At 30.8% G+C, this 13,501-nt stretch overlaps 1 protein-coding gene across 2 annotated transcripts in view; it reads right to left on the minus strand.

The window, feature by feature from the left end:
* LOC128987825 (carbonic anhydrase-related protein 10-like) overlaps positions 1-13,501 on the minus strand; it is a 226,141-nt gene that overhangs the window by 102,137 nt on the left and 110,503 nt on the right. The gene's annotated exons all lie outside the window — the stretch shown is intronic.

Raw genomic sequence — 13,501 nt, forward strand, 5'->3', positions numbered from 1 at the left:
GCATAATCTGGTATATCTCTTTAAAGTTGTTATTTTAAAATTCATTTAAAAGTTAGCTGTTACAAAATTTGCTACAAAGAGTTCCAAAACACGCTCACCTATGCACAAAACGGGTTATTTGTACCGTCTACCATTAGACTTAAACAAAAGGAATATTAAAAAAAAAAAAGATTTTAAATCATTTATGTCAGATTTTTGCTATTTTTGTTTCAGATTACACCTCAACGACTGATTAAAGATTACAGTAGTTAAAACAGACTGTGTATACAGGGTGTTCAAAAAAGGTGGGGACATATTTTACCTAGTGATTCCTTGGGTCAAAATAAAGAGAAAATCAACAATAACATTATTTCCAAAATCGCTTCGTTAACCAGATATCCGCCATTTTGTATTTTTTACATAAACATTTTCCCCTTTTAATATTTTCAACCGATCTTTATTAAACTTTGTATGTATGTTAAGGTAGACGAGACCCTTGTTATAAAAAAGTTCATCTCGATTCATTTTAAAATTTCTAAATGGCGGCCATTTAAGACTTTTAAACTCAAATTACTCGAAAATGACTGGTTTTATGAAAAAATGCCACAAACAATTTTATTTAGCATTTTTTAATTACCTATCAAACGGTACCAAGTTCAAAAAGATCGAATAAGAAATAGCTGAAATATTACGTTTTTTAGTTGTAAAATGGGGTAAACCTGACTAGCTTCTGCCGTATTTTACCCCGTTTTACAACTAAAAATCGTAATATTTCAGCTATTTCTTATTCGATCTTTTTGAACTTGGTATAGTTTAATAGGGAATCAAAACTGCTAAATAAAAGTGTTTTTGAAATTTTTTCATAACATTAGCCATTTTTGGCTAATTTAAGTTAAAAAAATTCAAATGGCTGCCATTTTGAAATTTTAAATTGAATCAAAATGCACTTTTTTCTAACATTGGTCTTTTCTACCTTACTTAACCTACATACCAAGTTTTATAAAGATCGGTTGAAAACGTCAAAAATCAAAATGTTAAAAAAAAATACAAAATGGCGGATATCTGGTTAACGAAGCGATTTTGGGAAAAATGTAATTTTTTATTTTCTCTTTATTTTGACCCAAGGAATCACTAGGTAAAATATGTCCCCCACCTTTTTTGAACACCCTGTATTTATTTTATCAACATACTTCATCCTATTGCCCTCTCGTATTGCTCAATGTGTTGACGATAGCTAGACCGAGTCTGTTTTGCAGGTAATGAAGGCCCACTTTCGTAATCGATCGCTGTAATCGGATTTCATCGACTTAATCGAAAAATCCATTTGCTCCAAACTAAGCACAAAACATGTTAAGTGGTAAACATCCTACGTGATTGTGTACTAATCCGTGGGTATTGCGTTTTATAGATCCTCGATTAATTAATTTATACATATAACCCACTTGGTAAATTTTGTAGTTTGAATAATTCTTGAAGGTATGACAAGAACAATAGTATACACAATAGTGTCGTAAAGTATAATATTCTTTATTGTTTAGTTATTACTAGTGTACCTGTTGCTCGAATTCGAGCAATTGCGAAGCATTACAGGCAACTCACGAAGATTATGGAAATACTCACGATCTACACAACAGTTAGATATGATCAAAATCTTTTGTAAATATCTTATCTTTTCTCAAAAAGCTGATCTTGTTTTTTAGTGTTTCTACAAATTTTTCCCTCTCATAGCCGCATTAGGTTGTCTATAATAACAATTATAAATGAAAAAAAAAATATTTCTTTTCTTCTACTTGGTTGTGTTCTATGACTTTTTCTATGTTTCCATCGTTTGCAAATCGGTTATTTCAAAGATTGCTCAAGAAATGTAGCATATTGTTAATTCATTTTTATTTTTAGCCTATATCAAATTGTCCAGGATTTCTCGCTTTTTTCCATTGTAATAATTTCTCCAACCCAAGTTTCGTCTACAGATGCAATACGCCAAAGAATATCACCTACGTAAAATCTCCAAGAAGTGGTAAAAAAGGCAGAAACCAAGCCATACAATAGATATAAGTTAACTCCTTAAGAAATAATTTTAAGAGTTACTGTGATATTAGGATTTTCCACTGATTTGGTAATAGAACATTATATTGCAAAACATGACACGATGCAGAATAAAATCGATTTTGAAATCAGAAAAACCCATTGCAAATACTGTACTTCATTTTGAAAAATTCAATAAATCACAATTTAAATATTAACAGCTGTTTCATTAAAAAGTAGCGTAGAATTATGTATATGGTAAACAAATTTGAATAGGCAACTTTAAAGGCTTCTGGGGCAGAGCCCCAAGGGAATTTACCTCGTTCATATTTTGATGGCTATTATTCGTTGTTTAGTATTATTTGACTGTTTAGTATTGCGAATCTACGATTTTTAGATAACATTTACAAGTCCATTCCTATGTTTATGAATATCGCTTGAAACGTTAATAACATTTTAAATCAAACAGTGTTGTTGTGGCTAATGTATTTTTTATATGCTATTTAAATGCATACCCCTATTAGAGCGGGGTTGTTTCTACTCTGATGTTACTACTATTCCTGTTCCTAACTTGAATATAGTTTTGTATTTTACTGCGTTTATGGCTATTATTTAATGATTGTGTCCGTAAATAGATTTGATGTACGAGTATACAGGGTGAGTATTAAATGAGTCCCCCCCCCTACTTTTTTCTACATTTCTTAAGATATCAACTCCGGACCACGTTAGATCATTGTAGAGTAGTAAGTACTTAATTTTGACTGGGTATAAATTTTTGGCCGCCATCTTGGATCCGCCATATTGGATACAAAGTTTTTTTTTCAAATGTAAAGATAGGGTTGTGACCCACCATTTTAAACTAGATTTTTATGCTGAATACGATGCTGCAATTCGTTTTTAAACATCTTGATCCATTCTAAAGTTATGAGAACTTTTTATGACAATATTTTTAGCCCATTTTAACATTGTCCATTTAGAAACTAAGAACATAATCGCAAAATAGTGCTAGATGAAGATTTATGTATATTATGTGGTGTATACTTATCTTTATCTAGCACTATTTTGCGATTAATATTTATTAATTTTAATTAATTTTAATTTGCGATTTTATTTTATTTTTTGGGCCTTAATATTTTTCCCAATCTCTATGTCATTTTGTAAAATTGGCAAGATAAGCTCTCATAATTGCTGATTCACTAAATGCAATGAATTTTGTAAATTTTTCGATTGAAATATTGTGTCTATAATGTGGTACAGTAGCCAATGATTGTCTAAAATCTCCAAACATTGTTTACTTAACTATTCCATCAATAGTTAACAATGAGTAAATTTTTAAGCGGTTCGCCTTATCAACGTACAATGATATACTATTAAACACTCATTTACATGAATTCACTAGGGTAAAACCGTTCAATCAGGTTGAGTCGAGCATTTGCCATGGGAAGGTTTGCAGGTCAATCGGCTTACCCTGGTGTGAAGGGCTTAGGGTAATAGAACCCCAACTACCAACATTGCATTACCAGCGACATGTAAACTTGCTTTGGCTTTATCAGCTTTGTCTCATTACGTGTAAAGTGTTTACAACAGGTCCAGTCTAACGATTTACCAGATAATGTTAACAAGTATTTATTTAATATTCCGATTTGTGTATTTTATTGTGCCACTTCGATACAGAGTAAAATCACTTTATTTTATATACAGTACTAATTCTTAATTTCCGAAGTACGACGTGAGTGTAATTTAATTAGTTTAAATTGTTGTGCATTGCTTATAAAATGGATTATTAAAATTACTTTGGGATGTCAAGAATCTTATTAAATTACGTACCTACTCATTGTATCTTTAACAATAAGGTTTTTGATACTAAAATTGTACTGTATGAGAAAGTGATTTTAAGCCAATATTATCATTATTGGTTTAAGGAAGCGCTTAACTTTTCTTTTTTTTGCCACTTGTTGTTCGATATGCATTAATTATTATATTGGAATTACATTTTTATTATAAAATCCATTGAGTACTTTTGTGCTGAGTGCTAATTTTTAACACATAAACAAATATTGCCATGCTATGTAGAATCAGGGTAATTGTAACTAATTTTAATATATTCATTTATAATCTTATTATCTAAAACAGAAGATGACTAAAATGTAATGAAAGGGAACGTAAAAACAGTTTGAGAGCGATGGAAAGGGGAAAAAGCAACAACAATTGTACATTGCGGATTCGTGCATTTTGTCTAGTTAATATGATTACCGTAAAGTCTAGTACTAATAATTGGCATATTTCTTTTTTTGAGGTTGTGTGAAACTAAGTTTAATTACGTAAAGAACAGTATATCTGAATATATACTTGGTAGATATAAGGATAAAATGCAATACTACATAGGGACACATTTTTAAGTCCCATCATATCGAAAGAGAGCAGTTCTAAAGACGCTCAGTCAGTGTTTTCAATGCGAACTACAAATGTTGTCACAAGGGATTTGTTTCCCTCTAAGAAGTGGATTCTCCAGATCGTTAAGATGAGTTGTATCCCGGTTTATACGGCTCCAGAGCGGGGGAGGGGGCGTCTGTGTTTGTGCTTTTGGAAAAACATCGGCGCCGAACGCATCCATAACAACGCGACCCTGAGGCGCCGACATCTACAACCGCCTCACCACGATCCACACACTTGCTTTACACATACTTTAACTCAAGTAAGAAAACTTAGTCAATTAAATATAACCCGTGTTGATATGAGGACGAACATGTACAAGGTGTTATGCTATGTTTGGACTTTCGATGTATATTAACACTTTAACTTATATGTAGAAAAATTATAAAAAAAAAAAATGAATAATAAAAAAAATTATCACTTTTATTTAGAAAGCGTAGACCTATCACGGAACAACTCGAAGAAAATATAATATATTTTATTAATATGAAAGATTTATCACATTTAAATGTCCTTTGTTTTACCACATGTTTTGAGAATCTACATTATCATGTGTATACTCTTGTATACAGTTAACAGAACACATGTTCACAAACGAATACAAATAACACCGAAAAATAATACATTAACCGGTATTCGGTTTTGTAACGGTCCATGCACGATTTTAGTCGTACCTGTTTTGTTAAATTAACATTTTTTACAAATAATGGAAAAGGATAACCCCGAAGATGAAAGTGCGTCACAAAACATGTAGTGTAATTCAACTTAACAAAATAAAAATAAAAAACTGCAGTAAGTCATAAATATGTTACATCAACAATAATCAATATGCAAAATTAGGAAATTCCAATATAATTTTATATTCTTTTTTACTGAGAACAAAACTATTGATGTAAAGATATTTACGTTTTCACTATCACGAAAGACGTGATGGTAAATATTTATGAAATATGGTAAATGGTGATCGATTTCGATTGGAAACGTCAATCACCAACCAACCTAATAAAAAGAAAATCACGGAGGGAAGGAAAATGTGCTTTTATTATGCTGGTTTTCATCGGAGCACTAGTAAAGGAAATTTATTTGTTAAAAACCAACTTAATAAAAGAGAACAGAATTTTACTAAAAATATAAATACGTATTTATAAATTATACTATTTTACACATACATTAAATTGGCCACATTATATTAATTTGTATATGACAAGTTATTTTTTTTATTATTTTTTAAACTATATTTACATAGATATATTAAAATGGATTTAAAATAACAGTTATACAATTCTAAACTGGTAACAAATTTACAAAATTATCAAATTCAGGATCTTTTTACAATGACCTGTTGGTATAACCAAAGATTACATATGCTACGCATATGTAATCTTTGGTATACCTTTTCACTCTTTAAGTGTAACGGCTCCCTCGATTGAAGAAAATTGTTTTAAATGCATTTGACATACTAGTAATTATTAATGAGAAAATCAATTTTAAATGTGAGAAAACAATGATAATAACAATCTTGTAAGAATCGTGTAATGATTTAATTTAATATAAGTTTATCAGTCGAATGAGAGTATGAAACAGAATGAGCGGTAAAAGAGAGGGTAAAGATAGGACGAACTGGCGCCGTCGTCAGTGACTTTGGCAGAGGGATTCACAATATCATATCAGATCGGAGGTCCGGCCCCGGTGGCCCAATCAATACAGGCCACCCTTACTTACATACTCCCTTCTAAATACCTTAGTCAAATCTTTATAATCATTCAGTAAATATAAACAATTTTTCAATACATTGTCTGTTTGTTTAGATTTTGGTCGCTTTTGGCCATTGCTAGTATACTTTTCATCCTTAAAAAAAATCTAAACCTGTTTGATGTGTGGTTTATGTTGTTGATGTTTATGTATGCTGATGTCTTTTTGAAAAGAGAAAATAGTTTGTAACACATTGTTTAGAATAACAGATGCGGTAATTATTCAAATTAACTAATCTATATGTATTTAAAAAACTTTTGCAAAACTTATGAGAGTTAGCCTAACCACATACTACTGGACCGAATTACACGCAGGTTGTATTAAAAGATAGGTGATTGGTCCTATATGTGCAGGGATTATTCGTTTTTGGAGAATATTTACGTTTATTGGGTCAAAAATGGAAATTAAACTTTTCTTAAAAAGATTTAACATACGGGTTAATTCTATATATTAATAGACAAGCATGTTTATTGATAACATTTTTTCTCGGTACCTGTGCATCGCAGGGAAAATGTGAGCATACTGTTGGAAAGATATTTTCCTATATATTATATTATATTAGATATTATATTAGACGTGCAAAATCCCTTTGTAAATTAAAAAAAGCTCAAAAATAAGCATCAAAATGAGTTTAAAATAAAAATAAAAACTACATGGGCCTTTGTGTTGCCATGTTGGTGACGAAATAAAAACAAAATACAAATAGAAAATCAAAACAAATTGAAGAAATTCCAATCACATGTTAAATTCACAGAGTGGGATAAAATAGAGGAGTTTGTACAATACATACTTTTGGTAGAGTTTTCGACCACACTACGAGCTCTAGTGCTTTATTAAATAATTAATTGCCGTTATTAGAATAACTACTCAACATATAGAATACTGAATGTACTTACAAATAAACAAATATAATTTTAACAATGATATTTGGATTTGTATTAGAACTAGTGGTAAAGGAAAAACAATACATCAAATCCTTAAAAAGTCAATTATTTTTTAAATTAAAAACCCCATTTAAATTAAATTCTTAAGTGGCGTCAGAGATGAGACTGCAATACACACTCAGGTTCTCTATGGTCTGAATTCGAGGTATTTTCTTTGTTTTTTCTGTAGCTGAGTTATTTTTCGTCTTTCGTAGTCACGTTTTCCATTTAAAATTTCAACTAATAGCCTGTTAAAGGTTTTACTAACTCAGTTCTACGTATAATTTCATTTAAAAGTAAAAATAATTCGAAGCTTAACTTTTACTATTTTTTGTCAATACTTTTCTATTTATGAGATCAAATAAGTAATTCGCTAAACGCCCTAACTAAAAAAACCCCTAACGTCTAGAATATTAAAATGCTTCATAAAATACTAAAATACTGCACTAATAAGCATTGGAAATAAACATCGAGAGTAAGCCTACTAATAATAGCAGTAAGCTTCTGCTCAAACTTCTATTAATCCCAGCTGAGGATTATTCTCCTAACAACGAAATGTAGGATTGGCCAACCATAGATCGAGATACTAATTGGTAGTAATATTCCAAGAGATTCATTAGTTGATTAGTTCCACTTTTGCACCACAAAACTCGGAATTGCGGTAAGCAACGATCCTCGCGGGAGATTTGGTAAGTAATGGATGACGTCGTTGTATCTGTCACTTTTAATATTACTGTTGCTGTCACTTTACCGACCAAGTCTGTCAATTTTGGTAGATTATTCAATGTTAATGTCACTAAAAAGAGGTAAAAGTCTTAGAATATTGAAAACAGTTAGTAAATAGTACAACAAATGTGTAAATTTAATCACATTAACGGGACGTGTCAGTAACGGTTTTTTATACGTGTTGGTTGTTCTTGAAATAAAAAAGATAAAACAACGTTCTTAAGTTAAATATATATTTTTCCCTAGGACGCTAGGCAGGAGCCAGGGATTGTTTTTCACATTACTTAAGGCTAGACCTAGGGGTTGCGGGATTATCACTTAGATAAAATCCATGGTGATTCAGCGGGATTTGAATCCGGGACCTCAGGGCCCAAAGTCCTGCGCTCTAACTACACCAGCTCACTTATATTAGAATACTATAAAATAGCAATTAAAAATGACAAGTGCGTTAACACAATAGAAATTAAGAATTTTATTCCCGATTTATACGAAATAATAAGGTTCATTTAAACTTTTAAATTCACGATCCTATTGTTGCGTCGTTAACTGTGTATTTTACATTTTTTATTAAATAAGTTATTAGTGTATTTTATATTTTATCGTATCTCGTATTTTACATATGATGTGTTTTCCAGCTGTGCGTCTAAAAAAATAAATTAAAACACGTCTAATGGAAAAAATAGAAGAATTATTTGAACGCAAATGTAAGTCCGATGTGTGTATTTCGTTCTTTTATCCAGCACTAGGACTGAACGAGTTAACAGAGTACTGGTAAAGAGCTTCCATAATGCTATGACGCAACATACATATTCCCGAAACTATTTATAAACAGTAATGGTACAAGATACACATTCAAGCAAGACCAATAGCATGGTTTTTAACTCAAGATAATTAAAATTTACAGGCTATAACGTCAATACAAACCCGGTGTTTTCCAAACCACACAACCTCGATTTCATTTACATCTAAATTATTGAGGGAGCATTCACAATATGAAATGAAAAATTTGACTTCCAATTGTGTTGGCTTCAATGCACTGAACATCGCGCCGAACTTTACCAACAAAACAGAGGGAAGTTGTTCAATCAATGGCCAACATTTAGCTAACAATAGAAAGTTTATGACTTTCAAGTTCGTTTCTAAAACCAAACGAAATACAATAGTAAAAAAATGTTTATTAAATTGTCAAAACTTTATTATGTATATTATAAATAATATAATTTAATTATTTTATGTTACAGAACAGTCATAACTTCTCAAATATGTTTATTATCCTTATGAAAAAGCTAAAGAAAGGTTTGAAGCACGTTACTATACTGTTTCAGGAAAGTAGTGGGGTTTTGTGTTATTTACTATGAATTACAGTTTTTATTTGAGCATTTTAACTTAGTTTTAATCAAAATTTTGGTATTCCTCTGGTATTTTAAACTAATTTTATAACGCAAATGTTAATATACCCTTCAAAAAAAGGAAAAAAAATAGTCGACCGTCAAGAAATTAAATTGGAATTGAACTACCATAAAAAACTTCAGATTTTGCTATGACACGAGAGATTAACTTGTACTTATAAATCAATGGCATTATAAGTAGCTCGTCTGCAGTCACGATGCTGTGACCGGTACTAGTATTTTAAATATATTCAAACACTTATTTTACACGATTATTATACTTTAATATTTTCAATATAACATAATTTAGTCACTCAATGACTATTAGTAAATTCGTAATATCATAACATGTAATATTAAACAAAATTAGGTTAATCTTATGTATCAAATTCGAAAATAACAATGAAAGGCCATGCATAATATTAGACTATATTATAATGCATTCATGTGGGTTTGCGTTTAGTCATCGTATATAATCATATTGCTTCATTATTAGACACTCAATACTACGTATTTTAACCTGAGTGTTAGCAAATGATGAGAGTGTGGAAAGGAGTGATTATAGCTTGGTTACTGACTAAGATCATTTACTGAAAAAGATAATATATAAATACGTAAAACATGTTTGAAATTTGATGGGATAAAGCTAATGCAGTTGAATTTAACCATCGAAAGAGTGAGCTGCTGTCAATCGCTCATTTCTGTCAAATAAAGAAAATCATTAACTTTTCCAAGTTAAAAGCATCACTGATTGTACAACACTCAGCCTTCTATACATCACGTAATCAATCATATTACCAAAGAATATGATAGAAAATAAAAGTAAAACTTCGTTCGTAACACTTTTTGTAAAAAGCTCATAAATATTTTAAAATTAAATACAGCTGGTGCACAAAGATATAATGATTCTTTAGAATCCCGTTAATTAGAAGTTTATTTATATTGTCCATCTCTACTTTTTAAGAGCCCTTTCTTAGAACTGCTGAATCCAATTTCGAAGGAAAACATGTTGCTGACCTGTTTACGTATCAAATCTGCAACCTACTAATAACTGGCAAGAAGTATACAGTATAGTAATACAAACTAATTTGATATTTTTGCTGGATATATTTTATACCAGTGTATATACAGGGTGTCCCGGAACTTTCTACCAATATTTTAGGGCATTGATCCTGGGTAAGAAACATACCTAAATATCACATTTAAATTGTCCGGAAGTCCTTAGTTAATCACACAGCCGCCATTTTGTTTTTTTAGTTATTAATTTTTTTTCTAAAGAATGGTTATACATACGAAATGGAAACTTAGCACAAACATTTATGACAACTAGACAAAGCTACCAAAAAATTATGAAGATTTTTCAAATTCAATAAACAAAATGGTGGCCGTTTAAAATCTTTGTAAAATCAATGGTTTTCGAGTTATTTAAGAAAAAAAATTTTTAACGGCCGCCATTTAGTTTTATGAATTTGAAATTATTTAAAAAAAATTTTGATGGCTCCGTCTAGTTGTCATAAATGTTTGTGCAAAGGTTCCATTTCGTATGTTTAACCATTCTTTAGAAAAACATTAACAACTAAAAAAAAAACAAAAAAATCGGTCACCGTCAGGCTAACCCACACCAATTTTTTGGGGGGGATTAAAAAAATTATCTTTGAGATAAGTAAGAAGGAAACCCGACCCCAAGGTTCATCTCGATGTACTTTATCATTTTTGACAGAGGAAGGGGTCGCTTTGCCAAAATCAAAGGAAACGGCGCCAGCATGTCGCGACTTCTGCTACAACTACTAAACCCCCCTCTCATCCCCCCCCAGACACTGGGCAGGTTACTGTGTGAAAAACTGAACTTCTTTTAGGGTAATCAGGTGGACCGATAAGGTTTTTATTTTATTATTTAGTTTTTAAAGCTACTCTATATGAATGTTAAATGTGTAAAAATATGTAGTTGAAAAATATAAAATCAAAGTAGAAAAACGTCGAATGTTTTAGCAGTAAATTTAATTTGACCAATTTCAAGGAGCCCTTATAGTCGTGATAAAGCCCATGTTAAGAGACGCTCACATAACAGAAAAATAAACAAAAGAAACCACGCAACCAAATCTTAAATATTGAAATATTAACGCTGGCAGAAAACCACAGAATCCTTTTTAATATACGAGTACACAGTTTTTGAAGTTTATTAAAATGGAGCAAAGTGAATGGTGCCGAGTTTGGTTTTCCTTCTGCATCGCGTTTAAAAGTAAACCGGGGGTGTCCAGTAATGTCTAACCCTGTATAATGTTTCTTGAATTAAATTTTTCGCTTTGGAATACATATTCCACATTGCAAATGAATACATTTTTTTCAATTTTCAGATATGTTTTAATATTAATAGTTTGATAGTATGTGTTACAGTGCATGCTTTAAAGTTATAAAACGATATTTTTTAAATTGAAAGCCAATTTCACAAAAGTATCACGGTCAATAATTAGTCAATTTATATTTTAAGCATTTCTCTAGTTAATGATAACTTCTCATATACTTAACTCTCCATACATTTCAAACGGATATAGAATTATGTAGTGCCATATGGCTTTGTTTCAACTTTAAAAACTTATGAATTATTCTGTCTCCCTTTTCCTAAATGAACAATAAATATCTTGAGGTTATACAAAATCACAAATACTGGTAAAGGTAATCTTAACGAGTATTCGGGTAACTTGACATGATGTCAGAGGGTGACGGGTTTCACCCCTACACAGAGTGCCTGTCTACACAAACAGTTGAATGTATTCATCTGCATGGTGATGAATCTGTTATACCAACAATGCGTGCCAAAGTGATTCTTAAGTCTCTCATGGATTTACAAGCTTAATAAGACAGGTAAACAACGACAAGTTTGTAGATTTATATACAAGTGTTGCTAGGAATTTTATATTGTATAACCTATATTTTTAATTTGATTAGTAGTTATCATGCGTTGTAGAGTATTTCATATAGCCTAGATTTAACTATCCTGATTTACGTGGTTTTTTTTTCTTTTTTCAAGATATGTGGCGTATTCAAATTTTGCATGTAGTGCACAACTATATTGCTTTACTTGCAATACTTATATTTATTTAGAAACCATGCAATCTTCTGTATTTAGTAATCGTAGGACCAGCCTAAATTAGGCTAAGAAGTGAAGCAATTCAAACTCGATATTGTTGGGATTTGTAAGCTAAATATTTTACATAAATAAATTAAATAAAAGAAGTAACAAGACAAGTTTCAATTTAATGTACAATGTTGTTCAATTTCTGAGAGTAAATTTGTCGAAAAACTTAATATTGAAACTCTCCGAGAATGTCAATCATTATTTACAAAGTTGATTGATGTAACCATCTTGATAGCTTGATTCATAGCTTCTTGAGTGATTTAAGTTCAAGTTAATTCACTGTCTTAACGAGTATCACTTTAAAAATGTCTTCTCCTTCATGTAGAATTTAACAATGATCATAATACGAATTGTATAATGTAGTTTAAATGAATAATATTTTGCTTGAATTCTATGAAACAATTGTATGTGGATTTTAAAATAAAATAGAGGATAAAATTATATGTGGTGATTGTATTGAAGATAGAAACACGATGTTTTTTTTATAATAATCAAAAATATGATACAAATAAACATTAAATTAAATAACTTTCAGCTGTCAAGAAATTGGGATGGGAAATTAAGATAGAAAATTGTAATTAGAACAAAGAGGAAATAAAATTATAAATATATTGAAATCAATTTTGAATAAAAATATGGAAAAGTTATCAACTAGTACGCAACACCCCTCCTACTTTTTTTGGACAAATATACACAGTATTGGTTTTTGAAAGTCACATACTCACTTATATGCATGAAATATTTTAACCAACATTTTATTAAATGTCACATGAATTGGATACAGTTAATAAAGAAAATAGCCAACCCACACAATCATATTTAATACCTATTAACAAAACAATGTAATGTTTCAACAGAGTATTTTCTATTTTTGGTCTGCTTTTGAGGCAGTCAAGTCACCAATCCAAGAACAAAGCAAAACTCATGAAACGAGCCACCGCTGTGAAATGTTGTCGTAAGAGATTTAATCTCCACTTGTCCGCAATATTTGTTAAGATGGCTCCGAGAGGCACTCTCCCTTGCAATCCGACCCTCATCCCTCACTAAATGATTTTCACCCCAAATATACCAAGACTTATCAACTCCGACCTATCAAGGGGAAAGGTCCGCTTACGTCGACATCATTCTAGTTGACTCTC

Source organism: Macrosteles quadrilineatus, unplaced genomic scaffold (genome assembly GCF_028750875.1).
Source record: "Macrosteles quadrilineatus isolate MER2022 unplaced genomic scaffold, UCM_ALF_1.0 Scaffold_2__2_contigs__length_208266976, whole genome shotgun sequence".
NCBI lineage: Eukaryota > Metazoa > Arthropoda > Insecta > Hemiptera > Cicadellidae > Macrosteles > Macrosteles quadrilineatus.